The sequence below is a fragment of the Nyctereutes procyonoides genome, unplaced genomic scaffold (genome assembly GCF_905146905.1).
Source record: "Nyctereutes procyonoides isolate TBG_1078 unplaced genomic scaffold, NYPRO_anot_genome, whole genome shotgun sequence".
Taxonomy (NCBI): domain Eukaryota; kingdom Metazoa; phylum Chordata; class Mammalia; order Carnivora; family Canidae; genus Nyctereutes; species Nyctereutes procyonoides.
Window position 1 is genome coordinate 54812412 of NW_026575133.1, and position 21084 is coordinate 54833495.

The 21084-nt window shown below is 43.8% G+C and overlaps 1 pseudogene; it reads left to right on the forward strand.

Moving 5' to 3' along the window:
* The first annotated feature begins 1360 nt into the window (after positions 1-1360).
* LOC129523197 (V-type proton ATPase subunit D-like) lies at positions 1361-3304 on the forward strand (annotated as a pseudogene).
* Positions 3305-21084: the final 17780 nt, after the last annotated feature.

The following is a 21084-nucleotide window of genomic DNA, read 5'->3' on the forward strand; positions in this document are numbered from 1 at the left end:
TCTCACTGCCCAATGCCCTATGCTGTTCTCCAGGGGCCCCATGTGGACTTACACTCCAAACCCCCACTTGTCATCCGGATAGGAAAGCACCCATGAGGCTGCCCCACTCTGGCCAACCACACAGGGTGGGAGGCAGGGGCGGATGACCAGAATAACAAATGACCCCTGACAGCCTTTGGAGTTCACAGACCTCGTTCCCACTGGTCCTGCAGTGTAACCTCAGCAGTGCTGCAAAGGCAGTGGGAAGAAAACCCTTCTTCTGTAGGAACAACATGCTTATCATGCATGCCACGTGCCATGAACTCAGGACCCTCAGGTCCCAAGCTGGCCCATTTCAAAGGGAATCAGGAGTGTCTATGGCTATCTAAATGGTTGCCTGAATGTGCAGAGATAATAGAGGCCACATGCATGCCAGGTTGGTATTAGGAATCCAAGCAAACCCGAACCGTGTGGCCGCCTTTGCAGTCAAGGTTGCCTCTAGAGCTCCCCTCCCCCATCTTTTTCCTCCTCCCTCCCAGAGCTGAGAAGTCTGGAACTCCACAATCTGCTGCTCTGGAAAGGGGGGGTGGGGGAGGAGACAGTGAGTTGCCATGGTGATGGCAACCAATGAGAGATTCTCTGCTATGAGGGGAGGGGAGCACTCCGTCTGAGTCCCCTTTACTGACTAATAGGAGAGGGGGCTGGGACCAGCAGCATGAGGACAGGACATCACAACCTGAGGGCAGAGACCAAGGTGGGGGTAAAGGGAAATGCAGGAAACTGTCTTATTTCTAGAGTTATTTATCTACTATTTGAGTACTACGCTGTGATGGACTAGATATATGTGTTTGTGTGGGTGGGCGTGGGTGTGTGATCACTAAACCTCACTAAATCCCTGTGAGAAAGGGATTCGCCACCCCATTTATACAAGAAACAGAGTCAGAGAGTCAAGGTAACTTGCACACAGACTCCCATAAGTCAGTGTGGCCTAGATTTGAATTGGTGGGACTTAATATTGGGAAGAGGGGGCTCCACCCTCCCAGCCTTACCATATGGGAGAGTCCCAGAACTTCCCCAAGATGGCATAAGGTAGTCCAATGATGGAACAGAGAAAGAAATACAGTTCCAGTGCCCAGCATGGAGTCCAAAGGATAAAGAGTGAGGAGAGAAATCCTCTCACAAGGTCAAAGCCAGCAGGTCAAGAGGGTCGGGTCACCATCAGGGAACAGATGGAGGGGAAGGAGATGGGTGGTGTGTTGCTTACTCCTCAAAGTCCAAAGCTGCCGTGAGCTCCACAGAGGAAGGGGGGTGAGCAGAGGCCAAGCCCGGGCCTGCTGCACCGGCTGTGGGGGAGCCAGCTGCCTATGATCTGTCCATTGAAATGCAGCAGCTGGACATTCGTCCACGGGATGTGGGGCCTGGGAGGAGCAGATCTATTGAGGAGGTTGCTCTGCTGATTGCCATTTTCCACAGCTCAGAGGACACTGTGGCAATGACACTCGGAGGATCGCATGAGGCCATTCGCTGGACCCACATGTGCTGCTGGGCTACACTGCAGAACTCCATTCACTTAGCTCTTCCAAGGGTGGAAGCATGACTGTCTAAGGTGTGGGAACGGGGGCTCTGCTTCTTCCTATTGATGTTGAAGTGTAGAAAGGAGTAGCATCGTAGAGGATGGATTTTCCAGAAGCCAGGCATGCAAGGGTGGTCCCTGTTCAACAACTTGACTCACCGATAAATCACACGTATGGCCCCTGGGACCCAGAGGACAGTGCCCAGGCCCCAGAGGGGCCCCACCTGTCACAGAGGTAGTTCTATTATAAGGGCCAGCTGCACAGTCACTTTGGAGACCCTCAACAAAGCTCTAGTCATTTCCCAAACTTTAGGAAATACAGTCTTCATCTTGCACAAGAGTTCGGAATATTTGATCACTGCCTGTGTAGCCTGCTACACTCATACCAACGCAATTTTTGAAAACTGTATATCGTAAATGAGCTTTTATTTTCTGTCTTTATTTTAGGGGGAGACTAACGTTAGGGAGCTTTCTTCTATAGAATTTATTGAAGTGAACACTTCCAGCTATTTACTTAAAACAGAAACATGTACTATATAATTTTTAAAACATTTTAAAAATGTGAGCAATGTGGCTCTTATGCTTCGTGCACTCTCGTGATGTCAGTGGCTTAGATCTTTTTTTCACCCAACCAAAACACAAATCTTAGGCAATTCAAATTTCGGCAGTGCTGGACTGACGAAGCTGTTTATTTATTAGATTCGTCAACTAAATTGTAACCGTGGTTAACACTTAGAACAACAACATATGATGTTTATAACAACAACATCTATCAACGGGGACTCCAACCTGTAAGTCACTTAGAACAGTGCCTGGTGCAAAGTATGTGCTCAATAACTATTAGCTATTACTGTGGTTGAATTCCAAAGTAGGCAACTCGTGAGTTTTCAAGCAACCGAAGCCTGTTTCAAACTTAACCAAACACGAGTATTTTTATCAAAACTGAACAGGCAATACACACAAACACACCACAGAGAATAGGCAGGACAAGCATCCTGCCCCCAGAGGAAGGCGCTGTGGTAGGGACTATTGCAGGGGACCCTAGCCAAATAGTCACCTTCAGGATGTGAGCAAAGATCCATGTGAGACAGCTCCCTCGTAGTGGCACAGTCCATCACCAAGGCTCAATTAAAGGGAGCAAGACAGTTCAAAACCTCCCAAAGAAACAATGTGATGCCTTAACTCCCTGGTTTCACCAGGCCCTTAAGGAGATAACAGAGATGAAAATGTGAAGAGAGAAGCTGCTCTTACTTGCCAAGGTCACGTTCACAGTTGGAGGGGACTTGGGCACCACAGTTATCCACAATGTTAAGTGAAGCTTCCAGCAAGGAGGATGCTGCAGGTGATACTTTGCCAGTATTTGAACATCACCGTCAAGGAAGTGACAGTTACAAACTGACTGGCTTAGCCAGAGGTGGGGACAATGCCTCTGAATTAAAGAGGAATAATGTCACAGCAGTGGGAGTAGGTTTGCTGCAGACTCCTTTTGTTACTGGAGATGAAGCTGTTAATGGGAGTGTAAATGCCACTGAACATGTCATCATTCCCCGGATTGGATGTGCCCTTGCTTGTATCATCACAGAGTTCAATGTGAGAGAGCGAAACTTCTATAGGTTAAAGAAAATACAGAAGAAGAAAAAGATTCTCCGGGAAAAATCTGAGCAGGATGTGGCACAGCAGAGGGTAGCTGGAGAGGGGATGGAGCCCACTAATCTGCTGGCTGGAGAGAAGCACAAAAATCTGTTCAGATAGTCTTTCCTGCTTTGTCTCATTCAGAAGCCCTTGCGTGGAGCATCTTAAGTCGGTGTCTAAGTTTGGTATGGGTGGCTCTTTATTGTTTGGTCTAGGAATTTCGCAGGTTGTAAAAACGTCCCCAGTGTCCATTTATGGGATTACCTTTGCACAATCATAATTCCACAACCATTTATCACAGAAGAGATTTGTAGAATCAACCAACCTGCCCAAGAACCTGTAGAATTTATTCTGTGCGAGTATTGCCCCAGTCCGTGTACTTCTGTGTTACAAATGATCTGCTTTCCAGGCACATTGAGGAGATTCCCCTTGAGAAACAGCAGTGGCCTCAGGGTGACACATGTTGGCCAACTATGGCTCACACACCCTGGCACCATTGTCTGAGACTGTTGTCTGAGAACTTGTGTGACTGTGGCACCTCTCTCTGAAAGCCTGGCGGGGAATAGTCAGTTAAGCCTCGACTCTTGGTTTTGGCTCAGGTCACGATCTCAGGGTTGTGGGATCCAGTGCTACCACTCAGTAAGTCCACTTCAAGCATGGACTTGGGTGGCTCCTATGTCATCAGCAGGAAGGGCTCCCAGCTCAGCGGGGAGTCTGAGATGCTTTCCCTCCCCATCTGCCCCTGCCCCATGTACAGTTGGGTGTACATTCTCTCTCTCTTTCTCTCTCTTGCTTTCACTCTCGCTCTCTCTCTAAAAATGAATAAATAAATATTTTTTAAATGAGTTCTTCCTCTTTTTTTTTACTTGTTGCTAAGAATAACAGTCACGTGCTTATGCTCAGATCTGCACATGGGATTGTCATCCAAAAAGAGCTTTCTCTGCAGACATGAAGAAGTGGATAGCCTTCCTTCCCACCCACACCCTCACACCCCTCTTCATATATCAGTGTTTTACAGATAAGCTTAATGAGATGATTGTTGAAATTTGGGAGTAGTAATAAATACAGGATTGCCAAGGGAAAAAAAAAAGAAAGAAAATGGGCAAAAGATATAAAGAGACGTTTCATCAATGAGAATATACAGACAACACATATACACCAAAAAAAAAAAGTTTAACATTATTAGGGATAAGGGAGATTCAACGTAAGACCGCAATGAGATTAGAACAAATAAAATAAAAAATGGCAATATCAAATCTAGCGATGATGAAGAGAATCTGGAACTCTCATACATAGCTGGAGTGACTGTAAAACGGCACAGCCACTCCAGAAAGGAGTCTTAGTTTCTTGGAAAAAAAGAAAACCAACAACACACACACTCAACATACAACCTATCAATTGCACTCCCCAGCATTCTTCCCAGAAAAATGGAAACATGTGCACACAAAATGGGTAGTACACAAATGCTCATAGCAGCTTTATTTGTAATAACTCCAAACTGTAAACAACCAAAGTGTCTCTGGAGAGGTGACTAGTTAAATGAATATAGTAGACCCATGACCGGAATACTAGTCTGCAATAGCAGTGGATGGACGATTAATATATATAACAACTTGGGTGCATCCCAAAGAATTACACTAAGTTAAAAAAAAAAAAAGTCAGCCTCGGGATGACTGGGTATCTCAGTAATTGAGCGTCTGCCTTGGCTCAGGGCATAATCCCAGGTCGAGGGATCGAGTCCCACATTGGGCTTCCTGTGAGGAACCTGCTTCTCTGTCTTTCTAAGTCTCTGCCTCTCTGTGTCTCTCATAAATAAATAAATAAATAAATAAATAAATAAATAAATAAATCGATCTTTAAAAAAAATTCAGCTTCAAAAGGCGACAGATCATGATTCCACTTATAGAATATTCTCAAAATGACAGTTAGAGAGGTGAAAAACAGATTGGTAGCTGCCAGGGACTAGGAACGGTAGGAAGAGGGGTGACTACACAGGGGTGGTAGTAAGAAGATGCTTATAGGATGGACTAGTTCTGTGTCTTGACTGCAGATCTACACATGTGGCAAAATGGCACACATTATACCAACGTCAATTTCCTGATTTGATATTGTACTATAGTTATGTAAACTATAACCATGGGGGAAACAGTGAGGGGTCCATGGGACTTCTCTGGACTATCCTTGCAACTTTCTCCAGATCTAGAGTTATTTCAGTATTAAAAGATGGTTTGGGGCGGGGGGAGCTTTTTTGGTGTTTGTTTGTTTGTTTGTTTTAAGGCAGGAGGAGTGTCAGGCATATTTCACCGAACCCAAAGCAAAGAGTGCAACACTTCTCTAAAAAATCAAGAACCAGAGGGATCCCTGGGTGGCTCAGCAGTTTAGCACCTACCTTTGGCCCAGGGAGTGATCCTGGAGTCCCGGGATCAAGTCCCACATCAGGCTCCCTGCATGGAGCCTGCTTCTCCCTCTGCCTCTGTCTCTGCTTCTCTCTCCCTCTCTGTATCTCTCATGAAGAAATAAATAAAATCTTAAAAAAAAAAAACACAGAAAAGCAATCACGAATCAGTTTCTGTGCCTCCCTGTTTCTCTGTGTCTCTTTGTCTCTCTCTCTCTCTCTCTCTCTCTCTGTCTCTCTCAGCTCTCTGCAAAGCCACTTCCTTCTTTGTTTTCTTTGTTTTTTTTTTTTTTATTCACTTCCTTCTTTGTAAAGTACTGTCTCCACTGCTTATGCATGTGGCTGCTTCACAGTCATGAAGGACCCCATTGCCTTCTGATGGAGCTGCTACCCTTTGCGGGTATCACTGGATACCTGACAAGGCCGTGGCCATTGCATGCTGACTCTTGCGACACTGGTTATCTGGTGGAGCCACTCTATGTCCTGCCCCTTGGGGCCATGGCCTTGTCCGGGGCCCTCCAGAACCACTCCTGGGGCGAGACTGGGAGGAACTGGCTGTGGGGGGTGAAAACCTTCTGAATGAAGCCGGCAGCCTCTGAGCTTGGATCTGGGCTTGCCTTGGGGACTGAGAAGCCCTGCACAGTGGATCTGTGTTGCCCTAAAGATCCTGTGAGGTTTCCCTGGCAGCATGGTGCCTGTAAGACCTCAATGCACAGCCCTGATTTAATTTAGGGAGACCTGATTTGCTCGAAGCCTTTTCTAGACAGCTTTCTAAACTGGACAGGAAGAGGCAGGCCACATCTGTGGGGGCTTCAGGTTCTTAGAAGGAGCCCTGAGGGCTGTGCCTGGGTCCTTCGTTGAGTGTGTTTCTCCCCAGGGTGTGGAGGGCGGTGGAGATGGTTTGCTTTCCCTCATCAACTGATGGAGCACCCCAGGTGTGCCTCCCGGCAGCAGGTATCACCCCCGCTGCCCAGCCAGAGGACACAGCAGATCGACTTGGAAAAAGCCTCAAAGGATCAGGCCTCCCCGACACCCCTGGCATGTCACACGTGTCCTCCTTCCCAGTCCCAGGATCTCCCTGTTTCAAAATTGCTGCTCTGCACTGAGTTCTCCATGTGGGTCCCTGTGCGGGGTCAAGTGCTACCGCTCAGTAAGTCTACTTCAAGAGCGGACTTGGCTGGTCTCGGCTCCTGTGTCATCAGAGAAAGGGCTCCCAGGAGCACAGAGGCATAAGTGGCCTGTCGCCCCCTCCGCTGTAAGCGGGGAGCTGCACCCTGGCTCATGCTTCCATGCACCTTACCCAGTCCCAGGAGCCAGGGCAGTCGACATCCCTCCGTGTGGCCTCTCAAGCCTGCTGAAGCCTCAGCCTCGGGGCGAAAATTGTCCAAGGCCCAGAACTCACCAGCTCTTTCAGCCCGTGCTCCACTATGTTCCACTGGAATACTCCTCCCTGTCCCAGGATGGGGGATCCGCATGCTTTCCAAGCCCAGAGGGCCCACCTAGGTGCTGGGTGAATCTTTGCGTCCGTCCTGGGATGCCAGGCTGCATCTTCCCCCTACCGTCACCCCCCCCCCCAGTCTTTGGGCTGAGAATTAACAGGAAACTCCTCCAAGTCACCTCAAGCATAAACAGGAAGTTCATTCAAGTTTATAGGAATTTCACATGGAAACCAACACAAAGGGACAGCTGTGCTGGGACTGGAAACTGGAAGCCAGCAGCATCTGAGCAGCCTTCCCCCCTCCCTCCTTCCGTCCCCATCCCTCCCTCCCTCTTTCCCTCCTTCCCTCCCTCCCCCTCCCTCCTCTTCTCTCCTTTCCTGTCCTCTCTCCCTCCCTCCCTCCCCCTCCCTCCTCTTCTCTCCCTCCCTCCCTCCCCCTCCCTCCTCTTCTCACCTTCCCTGTCCTCTCTCCCTCCCTCCCTCCTCTTCTTTCCCTCCCTGTCCTCTCTCCCTCCCTCTCTCCCCCTCCCTCCTCTTCCCTCCATCCCCCTTCCTTCCTTCCTTCCCTGTCTCTCTCCTTTCCTCCCTCCCTCTTCTCTCCCTTTCTCCCTCCCTCTGTGCCTCCCCTCTCTGTATGTGGGTGTGCCTCTTGCCCCTAGCACCCATGCTTACTCTGGTCCACATCTGTCTCCATCTACAAGGCTATTTCTTCCATCCCCATGACAACTCTGCTTTCTAAGCCCTGGCCATCCCATGTTTCTTAAGGCGAGAGACAAGCCCCTTTTTCAATCCCAATTTCAAATATCCAGGCCAGAGAATCCATCTGGCCCAGGTTCAATCGGGTGTGCGTGTCTGATGTCAAGGACGGGCCAGGGCCTGGGTTGCATGGTATGAATCTGCATGGGTTCTGTTCTCAGAGGGTGGCACTGTGGAGAGCTGAGACATCCCACACGGGTACCCACCAGGTTGCCGACCAGTCATAAAATAGCAACATTGTGCTCATTGCAAAACTGTCTCTGAACAAAAAGCTAATTGCCAACTGCAGAACACTTACACTGGATTAGGCAAAAAATTTTAAAAAGCTGGGGACAGGAGAATATTTGCTTTCTGCATATCTTGACCCTAGCACTAAAGCTGCTTCTTCCCCCAGTATAGGACTCCCAGGGGCTGAACCCCTCAGAGAGATGCCTTCTGGGTGTCACAGCAAGGAGTTAATAGGTGTACCTCTAGTACAGGCTGTCAGAAGGGCTAGGGTCTGGCGGAGGTGATAGCAGTCAGGCACCCAGTTCTGCCTGTTGCATGCCTGTCTGTACATGGAAGGTGCTGGAACAAGGAGATGGAATCACTTCTGGGGTCATCCTGGCAGATTCCCTCCTGGCCCCACTCAGGAATACAGAGAGATGGAAGTTGGGAGGGTGTGGAGGCAACTAGTACCTCCCCTATGGAATTTAGGTTTAAAGGACAGAAGGGACTTGGAAGTCCCTTTTTTATAGGAACTTGGCAAAAAAGTCAAAATAAAAAAGGCAAAAAAGGAAAAAATACATACAATCTTGCCACAATGACAAAAAGCCACGGTGAATTTCATTCATGTAGTTTAGAATCTGCTTCATGCTGCTCAATGTCTTCAAAAATATATTAGATCAATGAATAGTCCAAATTCAAACAAAGTAATCTTGAAGATGTATGAGCCCATGAAAAATCAATTTGTATCCAAATCCAAGGAAATTAGAAATGCCCATAAGCAGAATGCCAATAACATTTTTATATTCTAGCAAAATAAATAAGACATCAAAGGAAAATGGAACATAAAATGGAGGAGCAGCGATGGAGGAAGGGGACAGGGATTTTGAGCTAATCAGAAAATACAATCAGGAAGATTATATTTCGATGTGTTTACTTTCCAAAGAGAATAAATATTGGCTTGGAAACAACTCATATTTTACACTGACTTTCTTATTTTCTAGAAAGAAATTGGCTTTTTCTTATGTAGACAGATTTTTCTTGATTAAACTTGAAGTGTCATGTACAATTTCATTTCTACGAAGCTCTAGGAAAGATAAATCTCATCTGGAGGATAGAAAGCAGATCCGGGTTGCCTGGGGCAGGGCAGAGGTGGGGATTATCTGGGGGAAGGACAAGGGAACTTTGGGTGACAGAAATATTCCATACCTTGATTGTGGTAGTGACAGGTGTGGGTTTATGTATTTGTCAAAACTCACTGACCTTAAAATGAGTTTATTTTATTGTTGGTAAATCATACCTAATAAATCTGATTAAACAACAACAACACTGTGTGGGAATGGCAAAAACAATTATTGTAAAGAACAGCATCTTGACCGAAGGTGGGGCACTGGTGGGTGTGTCCTCCTGCAATCAGACAGGTCCCCTTCTTTCTCCAGGAAGGTAAGGAAGGACAGGGAGGGTCAAGAGAGACTGTCTAAAGGAGAAGGTGATGCGCTCTTATTTGCATGAGGGACCAAGGTGGAAGGCAGGGGTAGGGAGGGCATTTCAGGTCAAGAGAACAGCATGGGTAGGGCACTGGCTTTCCTGAGTGGTGTATTCAGTGAACTATAATAGTAAAATCAAAACGCAGTTGAACAAACACAACTTGTAACAGGCAACTAATGCTCCTGGATGAAAACACCAGCCAATCTTGTGGCTTTGCTGCAGACTCTCTTCTCAGTTCCTAAAGCAGCCTTAATTCAACAATTAGTATGTCCCAGGGCACCCGGGGGGCTCAGTCAGTCAAATATCTGACTCTTGATCCCAGCTCAGGTCTTGATCACAGGGTTGTGAGTTTAGGCCCTGTGTAGGGCTCCACGCTAGGTGTGGAACCTACTTTAAAAAAAAATTAGTATGTCCCACAAAGATTTCCAATTTTGTTAGAAGTTACCACTTATGTCTCCCTCCATCCTGGGGGTGTTTGGGGCCGGAGTCAGCTCCTCTTCAGCGCCCCACCTTCCTTTCTTCCCCTCCTGCCAGAATGGGAGTGGGGCGTGGGGGGAGAAGGATGTCTCAGTCATGGTGATGAACTGGTCTTCTATGGGCCTTGCAGGTGTTCAGAGCTGACTTCTTCCTTTGGAGCACTCTGGAGGGCTCTTCAGAGAGCCCCCACCCCATTTCTGGCCTTTCTTGCTTGCAGCTCCCTTATAGTGGGTAGTTGGGTGGGTGCCTCTGTAACTGATTGCTCTAGCAGCTCCTGGGGAGAGGAGGTACACACCAGCTTCTCTGTGTTAGGGCCCTCTCCCCTCAAGGCAGCCCCTTTGGGTGTAATCTGAGACAAACTCCAGGAAGCTCATCACACTGGCCACATCAGGTGCTCAGGAGCTTCTCACATGCACTTTTTTCTGACAAGCCTGTGGGCTCAGGCTATTCCTGATGCAGCAACCTCTCTCCTCTGCCATCAGAGATATCCACCAAGTGTGGACCCCCACAGTCTGACTTCTCAAGCATTACCGAGATGCCAGCCCACTGTAACCTCTGGCATCCAGTAGGAAGTTCTCCAGGTGTCCCTAAGAAATTCCTGTCCTTGGTCTTGGGATAAGAGAAAGGCATGTCCTTCATTCTCCATGGTGGAAGCATGGAGCTGGAGGGATTGGGAGAGAGGGCGGAGCCCACAGCATCCCAATAAGGCTCCTCAAAGAAATCCTCCTTTTTTTTTATAATCAATTTTTATTGGGGTTCAATTTGCCAACATATAGCATAACACTCAGTGCTCATCCTGCCAAGTGCCCCCCTCAGTGCTCATCAGAAATCCCCATTCTGGGATCCCTGGGTGGCGCAGCGGTTTGGCGCCTGCCTTTGGCTCAGGGCGCGATCCTGGAGACCCGGGATCGAATCCCATATCGGGCTCCGGGTGCATGGAGCCTGCTTATCCCTCTGCCTATGTCTCTGCCTCTCTCTCTCTCTCTCTGTGACTATCATAAATAAATAAATTTAAAAAAAATTTAAAAAAAATAAAAAAAAAAAAAAGAAATCCCCATTCTAACCTCAGTCCTACCCTTTGGTTTCTCAACTTCTCTTAAAGGTTAGAAGAAGGTGGTCAGCTGAGGGTGGCAAAACAAGGTATCAGTCCCCTTTATATAACTTGCATCTGGGTCTCACCTCCTCACCTTAACATGAAAGAGTGTTTGGCTCTATTTCCTTGGAATCCCAGCCTGAAACAACACCAGCAACATTGCTACATACCGATTCCTATGTGGCTTGGCTTCTCTGCTAGGTTCTTTTTTTTTTTTTAAGATGTTATTTATTTATTCATGAGAGACACAAAGGGAGAGAGAGGCAGAGACACAGGCAGAGGGAGAAGCAGGCTCCATGCAGGGAGCCCGAGGTGGGACTTGATCCTGGGACTCCAGGATCAGCCCTGGACGGAAGGCTAAACCACTGAGCCACCCAGGGATTCCCTCTGCTAGGTTCTTGACGTAGATTATCTCATTTAATTTTCGGAATCAACCTATATGGCAGGAATGGCTATTATCATATTACAGATAAAGTAACTGAGTCTCAAGGAGATAACTAGCTTGACCAAGGTCACATCGCTATGTATAGAAGCCAGACGGCAATGAGCCAAGGTTTTCTGGCTCCAAGACTCTGTGCTACACCAAATGTTTTGTTTAGGTTAATATTATGAAAACAAAATCCATAAATCCAAAAGGCTTCAAGTAAGCTACAATGCAGACAGTGTAGGGAGTGATCTCCTTCTTCCTCTGGGCCACCGTCTCCTGCTCATCCTTCCTGCCCCCTCTATAGGACACCCTCTGCCTCCCCCATCCCCCCACTCCTCTCTGGCCTCAGACAGAATGTTGACACCAAAGTTCACAACGTATTTTACTGCCCTGTCTTTCCATTAGACTGTGAGCTTCTTGAGGGCAAGGACTGATGGACTTGTTATTCTCTGTGGATCTCACCGCCTAGGAGTCTCAAAAACTATGGGATTAAGGAAGCCATGAATAAACCATGAACAAATGACAAGGAATGAACTGGCCTCAGAAATCCCGATCTTCATACAAGAACTTGGTCACAGCACTTGATGCAAGGGTTTCGTAGTGTTCTCTGGGAGGGAGAAAGGATGTGGGGATTCAAACCTCCAGCCTGTAAAATGACAGGGTTGAGCCAGGTCACATCTAAGGCCCTTTGGCTATCGTTGTGGCTCTTTTTTCTTTTTCTTTCTTTAAGATTTTATTTAGTTATTTGAGAGAGAGAGAGAGAGAGAGAGAGAGAGAGAGAGAGGAGGGGGGGAAGAGAGAGACAAGCAGACTCCATGTTGATCACAGAGCCCAACACAGGGCTGGATCCCAGGACCCTGAGATCATGACCTGAGCTGAAATCAAGAGTCGGTCCTTTAGCCAACCGAGCCACCCAGGTGCTCCTCACTGTGGCTCTAAAGGAGCTCAGAGAGAAGAAAAAGATAGTTCACTGTCTCTGTCTGCTCCCTTCTTTCCTTTGACTGAGTGGTACCTCTCAACAAAACACAGGTACAGGTATTAGGATAATCTGGCAGGATGTAAGCCCAGGATGTACCAGAAACGTCCCAGGAAGAAGAAAGCTGAGGAGAAATTTGGGGCACGGAGACAGTAGATGGCTCCATTCTAAGGTACCAGAAGCAAATTTGTACTACTTTGTGGGTTATGTGTTCAAGTTCTGAACAACTACCCTCCTGATGAACTGTTAAAATCTCATAATTTAAGATGCCTTCATGGATAATGAGGAAGGCTATAGAAAAGTGCACAGGGAAGTCCACCAGGCCAAAGGGAATAGGACCCAACTCAGAGGTCTTCCACAGGTCTTACTTCACCATTTCCCTAACAGAGCTCATCTAGAGATGGAGAGATCGGAAACCACTGTCAACACTGTGTTTAATGTTCATAAAACATCACAAGCCACCTCTGGGCATTTACCTCAGCCTGAATTTCAGCTCCCCATTTTGGGCCTTCTTCAGCCTGTGGGCATGCACTCTCCACCTGGAGAGAGGCTTACTAGTAATGGGCACAGTGAATGTTGTCCCTAGGGGGAGGACTCAAGTCACAGAAAGCATGACATCATCCTGGCTGCTGAGACATTGAGGACTCCAATGATGCCCTCAGCTCCCCTGGGATGACTCCAAGGCCCATGAGTGGCTGTAATTCTTTAAGTAATGAGCATCATGACTGTGGAAGTCAAGCCATTATTGTCATTCTGTCCTCATACAGAGAATAACCTCACTGGGCTACGGGCTAGGGGAAAAGAAAAAGGAAAAATCTGCTCCCGATCATACCTTCACCCTCCTTTAAAATCTTCAGTGGCTCCCCAGCACCTACAAGAAAAAGTCCAAACCTCTCTGTGTATCCCTAAGGCCTTCCATGCACAACACTCTCCCCTCTTGCAGCACACACACACACACACACACACACACACACTGAATTCTTTTCAAGCTGTAACAAAATTGAGTTGGTTCCCCCAAAGTTGCCACACCATTTCCAGCTACTCACCTTTGAATACACCAACCTTCCTCATGGGTGGGGTGACTTCCCACCATCTCTCCGTCTGGCTAGCTCCTATTTATCTTTTTAAATCCCAGTACACTTGTCATCCCTTCTGGGAGGCTTCCTCTGACTCAGGAAACAGTGATTCTCACCCTGTGTGTCCCAAAGCACCTCATAGAGACAACGATTTAGAACAGCTAACATGAGAGGTGAATATGAATCAAGACTTTTTTAAAGGGGAACCCAGAGGGAGAGTGGAATTCTTAAATTAGAAGAAGCATGTGGCACAATTTCAGATATGGAAGTATGAACATATTTACTTATTTTATCTTCACATTTGAAAGCATTATTTGCTTTTTACATTTGACTCTACAATCTACCTAATATATTTTTATAAACCATGTGGGATTTTGACTGGGAGTGTGTTGCATCTTTCGAACAATTGGGGGAGAATTGACATCTTAATATTGATTACGTATTACAATCCATGCACATGGTATATTTGCTATTTATTTAGATCTTCAATTTTTTCAAAATGCTTTTTTTAAATAACAAGGATTTATTTATTTTTTCAAGTTTCAAATGTTTTATACTTTTCTGTGTACAGTCTTCAACATATTTTGTTATTTTTATTCCTCAATATTTAATTTTTCAATATGACTGAAATATCTTTTGTTGAAAATGTCTTTTGTGGGATTCCTGGGTGGCTCAGTGGTTGAGCATCTGCCTTTGGCTCAGGGTGTGATTCCACAGTCCTAGGATCAAGCTCCACATCAGGCTCCCTGCATGGAGCCTGCTATTCCCTCTGCCTATGTCTCTGCCTCTCTCTGTGTGTCTTTCATGAATAAACAAATAAAATCTTAAAAAAAAAGGAAAATGTCTTTTGCTTAACTTCACATTTTAGTTTCTTACCAGATTCATTTGTTAATAATTTATGTGTAAAATATTTTGATTTACCTACACAAATAATTGTACCACCTATAGATACTGAGTTGTATTTTTTTTTCTTTTCAATCCTTATGCCTCTTATTTCTTTATCTTGCCTGTCCCATTATCTAGAACCTCCAAAAAGATGCTGAATAGAAGTAGTAATTGTGATCATTTTTGTCCTATTCCTAACTTCAAGAAAAAGGCGTTTAACATTTCATCATTAAGTATGTGTTTCCTCTAGGTTTTTGCATATACTCAGTTATTAGATTAAAATTTTTTGTTTCTGTTCCCAGTTTTCAATGAATTTTCTAATAAATAGCTGTTGAATTTTATCAGATGATTTTTCTGCCCTTCTGAGATGATCATACATTTTTTTTCTCTTGTTAATGGGATGAAATAATTGATTCTGAAACTTTAAAAGCCAGGAATGAAATAAATTCCTGAAATAAACATATAAATGAAATTGTTCTATAATTATCTTTCTTATAATATACCTTTTAGGTGTTGATTTGTAATGTCAATTTCATAAAAGGAGTGAGGAGTGTTAGTTATCTTTTCCAGTAAACTAAAGATAGGGGGAACCTGGCTGCCTCAGTCAATGGCATGTGTGACTCTTGATCTTGGGGTTGTGAGTTCAAGCTGCACATTGGGTATAGAGATTACTTAAGTAAATAAAATAAATCTTAAAAAAGAGAACTGAAGACAGCTACTAAAACTACAAGAAGTACTTTGCAAATTTCTAGAGGAAAAAAACGCAAAAAAATACACTTTATACAGCAAAATATGGGGAGAAAATAAAACAAAGAAATGTAAAACACATAAAACAGGGTGACAGTAAAAATAAATTTTAGACCTTTCTATTAAAAACAACATCTGAAAAAAGTCTCATTTTATTATTTTATTGCAGATATATCTTTTAAAAATGACACAGAAAGTTAAAACTAAAAGGATGAACCAGTATAAAGTGGACAAATGAACACAAAAATAAAATAGAGTAGCAATATTATGTCAGATAAAATATAATTCAACAGGAAGCATGAATAGTGTGCATTAGTTTTCTAGTGTGAAAAATATTACTTCAAAACTTAAAATGACAAACATTTATTATCTGACACAGTCTCTGAGAGTCAGTAACCCAGGAGTGGCTTAGCTGGGTGATTATGGCTCTAGGTTTCTTGAGGGGTTGCAGGTAAGGTGTCAGCTGGGAATGTGATCATCTGAAGGTCTGACTGTGGCTGGAGGATCTACTTCCATGAATGACCTGGAGACACAGCAAAGCAAGTGACCCAAGAGAGGGAGAGGAACCAAGATGGAAGCTGCAGTGCTTTTATATTTTCCAAGATTGCACAACATCATTTCTGCTTTATTTTATCATTTTAGATTTGAATTGCTGAGTCTGGCACACACTTAAGGGAATTAGATCCCTCCGTTCAAAAGAGGAGCATGAAAGAATTTATACTTTTTAAAATCCCTACCTGAAGCACAGAATATTTTTTAAATGGTTGTATATAAAACTACAAAGAAATCATCAACAGTTACAAACTGCAAAAATTATGCAGGCCTCATTTTTTTACTTCAAAGAATAAAAACAGCTTAAGTAACATTTATAGTCAGTTGACCACAAGACCTAAAATTAAAAACTTCCAAATAATGAAAGAGAAACATAAACATTCATACAAACACAGATATATAGTAAAATATAAAAATTAAAGAATTTTAAATATCGTAAATTATAAAATCATAGAGATTATAAAAATGAAGAAGCAGTAAAAACGGTATAAATTTAAGCTTGTTATGCCAATTGTTACAAATGGGCTAACCTTGCTTAATAAAAGGAAGCAACTTAAAGATTTGATAGTTATGTGTAAAGATAGTTACTGTCATATCACTTGTAATAGAAAATATTAGAAATAATCTTATTTTTTTAAAAAAATGATGTAAATAAATTATAAATTCGATACAATGGCTCTTGAAAAAGTGAGGTAAAAAAAAAGAAAAAGTGAGGTAACTCTTATGTGTTATATAAGATAAAATCTTCAAAATATATTTTTAAAAAGATGAAGATATTTATAGTCTGTGACGATTTTGTGGTTTAAAAAAAGATGTGTTTTTGTTATTTTAGTATATCTCTGCAAAGACCCATAATAAACCAGATAATAGTGCTTGTCTATGGAATGAGGACATAGATGTTTGGTACTGAGAGAAGAGGGAAACCTAACTTGTACTGTCTTCCTTTTGAATTTTGCATTTATACCAAAGTGAATACTACTAATTTTTAAATTTTTGATAAAGAAATTTTAATACGATTTTATTTAAAACTTTAATTGAACTAAAATAATAAAAATTTAATGAAGAACAGACCAATTGAACTGAATTGACTAAGTATTCTATAAGATATTTTTTAAGCAGTCAAGGAATTGTCTCCAATAATGGCTCTGGTTCTTTAAACTTTCCAGGAACATACTACACAAAACTCTTCCACAGCGCAGAAAAAAATAGGAAAGTTGGCCAGATGCACTACAAAAATACCTGAACACTGAAACAATAGCCTGTCAAAACAGCATAATAATAATACACCCACTGTGTCCCTATGAAAAAAGAGTCAAGAAAATACTGTCAAGATGAAGTTAGAGATCTTGCAAATGGATTAGAAAAAGACAAAATCCTGATATAAAAAATAGGGAAAGAAGACAGATAATTCAGAAAAGTAATATAAAAGGCCACTGAATACATGAAAACATGATGAAAAAAATAAAAAAAAGAAAACACGATCAACATCACTAATAATGAAGAAAATGAATAAAAAAAGATTCATGAGCTATCATTTTGTACTAGATTATCAAAGATGTAAGAGATTGGAAACATCCAAGTTTGTTTAGGGTATAAAGAACTGCACAGTCTCATAGACTATTTACATTTCTGGAGAGCAGTCTGAGAACATGTATTTTAATGTTTGACACGGGAATTTCACTTCTAGGAATTTCTCCTTAAGGAATTCACTGGACAAGTGTCCTATAATACTTGTAGCTGCAGCATTTTCAAAAGTGGCCTGGGCACTTTAAAAATAAATTATGATATATCCATATAATACAATTCCTTGCAGCCAGTAAAAATGATAGCATAGATCCATATACTGGTATATTTATCAGATGTCCATTTAGTTGAAAAGTTTTTTTTTAAGATTTTATTTATTTATTCCTGAGAGACACACACACACAGAACGAGAGAGAGAGAGAGAGAGAGAGGCAGAGACACAGGCAGAGGGAGAAACAGGCTCCATGCAGGGAGCCTGATGTGGGACTCGATCCCAGGGCTCTCCAGGATCATGCCCTGGGCCAAAAGCAGGCTGTAAACCACTGAGCCACCCAGGGATCCCCTAGTTGAAAAGTTTTGCAGTTATTAAATACTGTGCATTTGAAGACTATTTAATAACAAAAGTCTCACAGCAAGGGGATTTAAAAAGCCCCAAAGAAGGGATCCCTGGGTGGCGCAGCGGTTTAGCGCCTGCCTTTGGCCCAGGGCGCGATCCTGGAGACCCGGGATCGAATCCCACGTCGGGCTCCCTGGATGGAGCCTGCTTCTCCCTCTGCCTGTGTCTCTGCCTCTCTCTCTCTCTCTCTCTCTCTCTCTCTCTCTGTAGGACTATCATAAATAAAAATAAAAATAAAACTTAAAAAAAGGCCGCAAAGAAAACGTAGCGTGAGTTCATTTCTATAATATCCCACACTATTGAGTTTAAAAGTACAGGAAAGGATTACATCGAAATGTTTAAGAGGTGGTGGAATTTGGGGTCATTGTGCAATTTTCTGATTAAACCTACGTACTTGTATACTTTAAAAAAATTGCATCTGAACCTTTACCTGGAAAACAGATAGCTGGCACTATCTGTTCTTTGATTTATTTTTTTTAAAAAAGATTTTATTTATTTATTCATGAGAGACACAAAGAGACAGAGACTGAGGCAGAGGGAGAAGCAGGCTCATGCAGATTGATCCCAGGACCCAGGGATCAGGATCTGAGCCACAGGCAGGCGCTCAACCACTGAGCCGCCCAGGTGCACCCCGCCCCGGCCCTACTGCTCTAACTGTGTGTCTCTAACTCCACTTCCTCACCCCCCAAGGCTGGCAAAGAGCAGCCCAAAAGGCAGGCACCGCTGTCATCTGCGGGCTCCTAGGGTTAGGGAAGCGTTAATTAACTCCTTAAAGAAGTCCTCAGGCCGGGAGGCTCAGCTGACTTGCGATTGGCTGACGATGACATCATGCCAGTAGCAGGAGCCAATAGCAGCGCCCTGGCTTGGGAAGTTTCCTAAGCCCCGGATGCCTCGACGAGGCCCTGGGTCTGCGGGGGTGTGGTTTGCGCCCAGCGCCGGCCCCGCCCTGCAGACCCGGACCTCCCTGCTCCGCGGTCGCGGGTGGGCGCGGGTCCCGGCCCTCGCGGGGCAGCCCTTTGCGGGGGTCTGACTTCACTTTTGCTTTTGTTCTTCTTTTCCTGGACACCTCCTGCCTCTTCTTTCTCAGCAGGTGGCCCTGCATCCTGCGGAAAGCCATCCTGGATTCACCAGGAGTCGCTGCGGATGCTTCTGTTTGTCCCCACGTTGTCATCCATCCTCTGTCTGGGGATCCGGTCCAGCCTTTGTGCTCCCTTCTCTCTTGTCTGTTCAGGGTGCGCCCTCCTCCTGGCCTCACAGTCCTGCAAATAAAAAACCCTGCGTCTGGGACCCCAGTCACCACCTGATTGTCGCCTCTAACCGACTCTTTATTTTCTGAATGTCCCCTTTTCTGATTTTAGGTGTAATGCTTTCTCTTTTTAGAAAAGAAAGGAGGAAGAGGAATGAGGGAGGAGGAGGAAGAAAGCAAAAGTCATATATAAACACACCATCCACAGACACCCATTGTTCACAATATCAGGTATTTGTGTCAAAAATATGATAGACTTACAGATTTGGAATTGCATTGGTTCTAGTTTGCTTTTTTTTTTTTTTTTTTTTTTTTACCGTGGCTTTTGTTATGTAGCACTTCCTCATGTCCCAGTATTGTGAGAATGGGGGGGGGGGTACATTACTTGGCTGTTTTGTTTTTTAGTGGCTTCGTGGTATTCCAGCATTTGTGTAACTTATTTCTATGCCCCTTCCTCTGTATATTTATTTCCAACTATTCCCTATTTTAAATAATGCTGTGATAAACAGGAGCCTTTCTACATAATTTTTTGTGCCAATATCTGAATATCTCCTCGAGATGCAATCTTAGGGATATGATCACTTTAAAGATTTCTTTTGCTCCCAAATATTTTGACTAACCTATCTTGTTATTCCAAATTAAATTAAAATCGCATTGTCTAATTTCAGAACCAAATCACAGGTATTTTTATTTATGATTGGTTCTTCAGTAAAGCTTTCCAGTTCTGTTTTAAAATTTAATTCAAGAGGTCGTTTTTATATTTTAGTTGATTTTGTGAAATGGAAGATTTTTTTTCGATCATATTTCCAAGGTGGGTAGTGCTGGCATAAAAAGGTGTTGGTTTTTATAAGGTAACATCATTTGGATTCACTTTACCACATCTCCTGGTCGTTCTGCTTTTAGTTGATTTTCTTGGGTCTGTAGGGAATTATTACAAGCAGCAAACTTGCAGTGTACGCCCAACTACTTGTCATAGTTGTCGGTGTTCCTGTCGCTGTGAAATACCCTTTCAAAGCTCACTTTGTCCTTTTCCTCTGAATGTCTGTGTGCAATTATTGGTGCCAGCCTTGTTTTCTTCTTATTTGGATGTGTGGTTAGAAACCAGACTCCTTGCTACTGTGGTTCAATTTCTCAATTTTTATCTGAGAAGCATTTTTAATAAGCAGTTGATTGCAGTTTTAAAAATCTTATTTGCAAATCTTAATAGGAATGTATGTGTTGACTTAGCGACTGTTATATTGAATTTTATGGCTTCTTGTTCCCTTTGTTTTCACTTTTGCTGTGGGCACTATCTTTTTTTTCTTTCCTCTTTGTTCATGCTTTGGAAGGAAAATATGCTGTTTTAAAAGTCTCCTAGTGTTTCAGCAACCTTCCAGTATATACTTAATTCGATATAAAAGTACAGAATGAAACATTATTTTTTAAACGATTTTATTTATTTGAGAGAGAAAATGAGCGAGAGAGAGAGTGAGAGAGAGAGAGAGAATGAGCAGGGTGGAGGGGAGCGGAAGAAGCAGACTCCCCACTGAGTAGGGAGCTGATGCTTGGGCTCTATTCCAGGACCCTGGGATCATGACCCGAGCAGAAGGCAGACACCTAACTGAGTCACCCAGGTGCCCCTGAAACATATTATTTTTTTAAGATTTTATTTATTTATTTATGAGAGAGAGAGAGAGAGAGAGGCAGAGACACAGGCAGAGGGAGAAACAGGCTCCATCCAGGGAGCCCGACGTGGGATTCGATCCTGGGTCTCCAGGATCATGCCCTGGGCTGAAGGCGGCGCTAAACCGCTGAGCACCCAGGCTGCCCTGAAACATATTATTTTAATTGTGTTCTTTCCAACCCCTTTTCCTCATGCAAGGGTCTTTAAAAAACTTTACTTCTCTTAGCTCCAAATTTTCTGGATTTGGTGAATATAACCTGGAGTTATGTAATCAGATTATTGTTGTTAAATTGCACTTAACATTATATATCATCTCTTCCAGAAAAAATTTTTGACA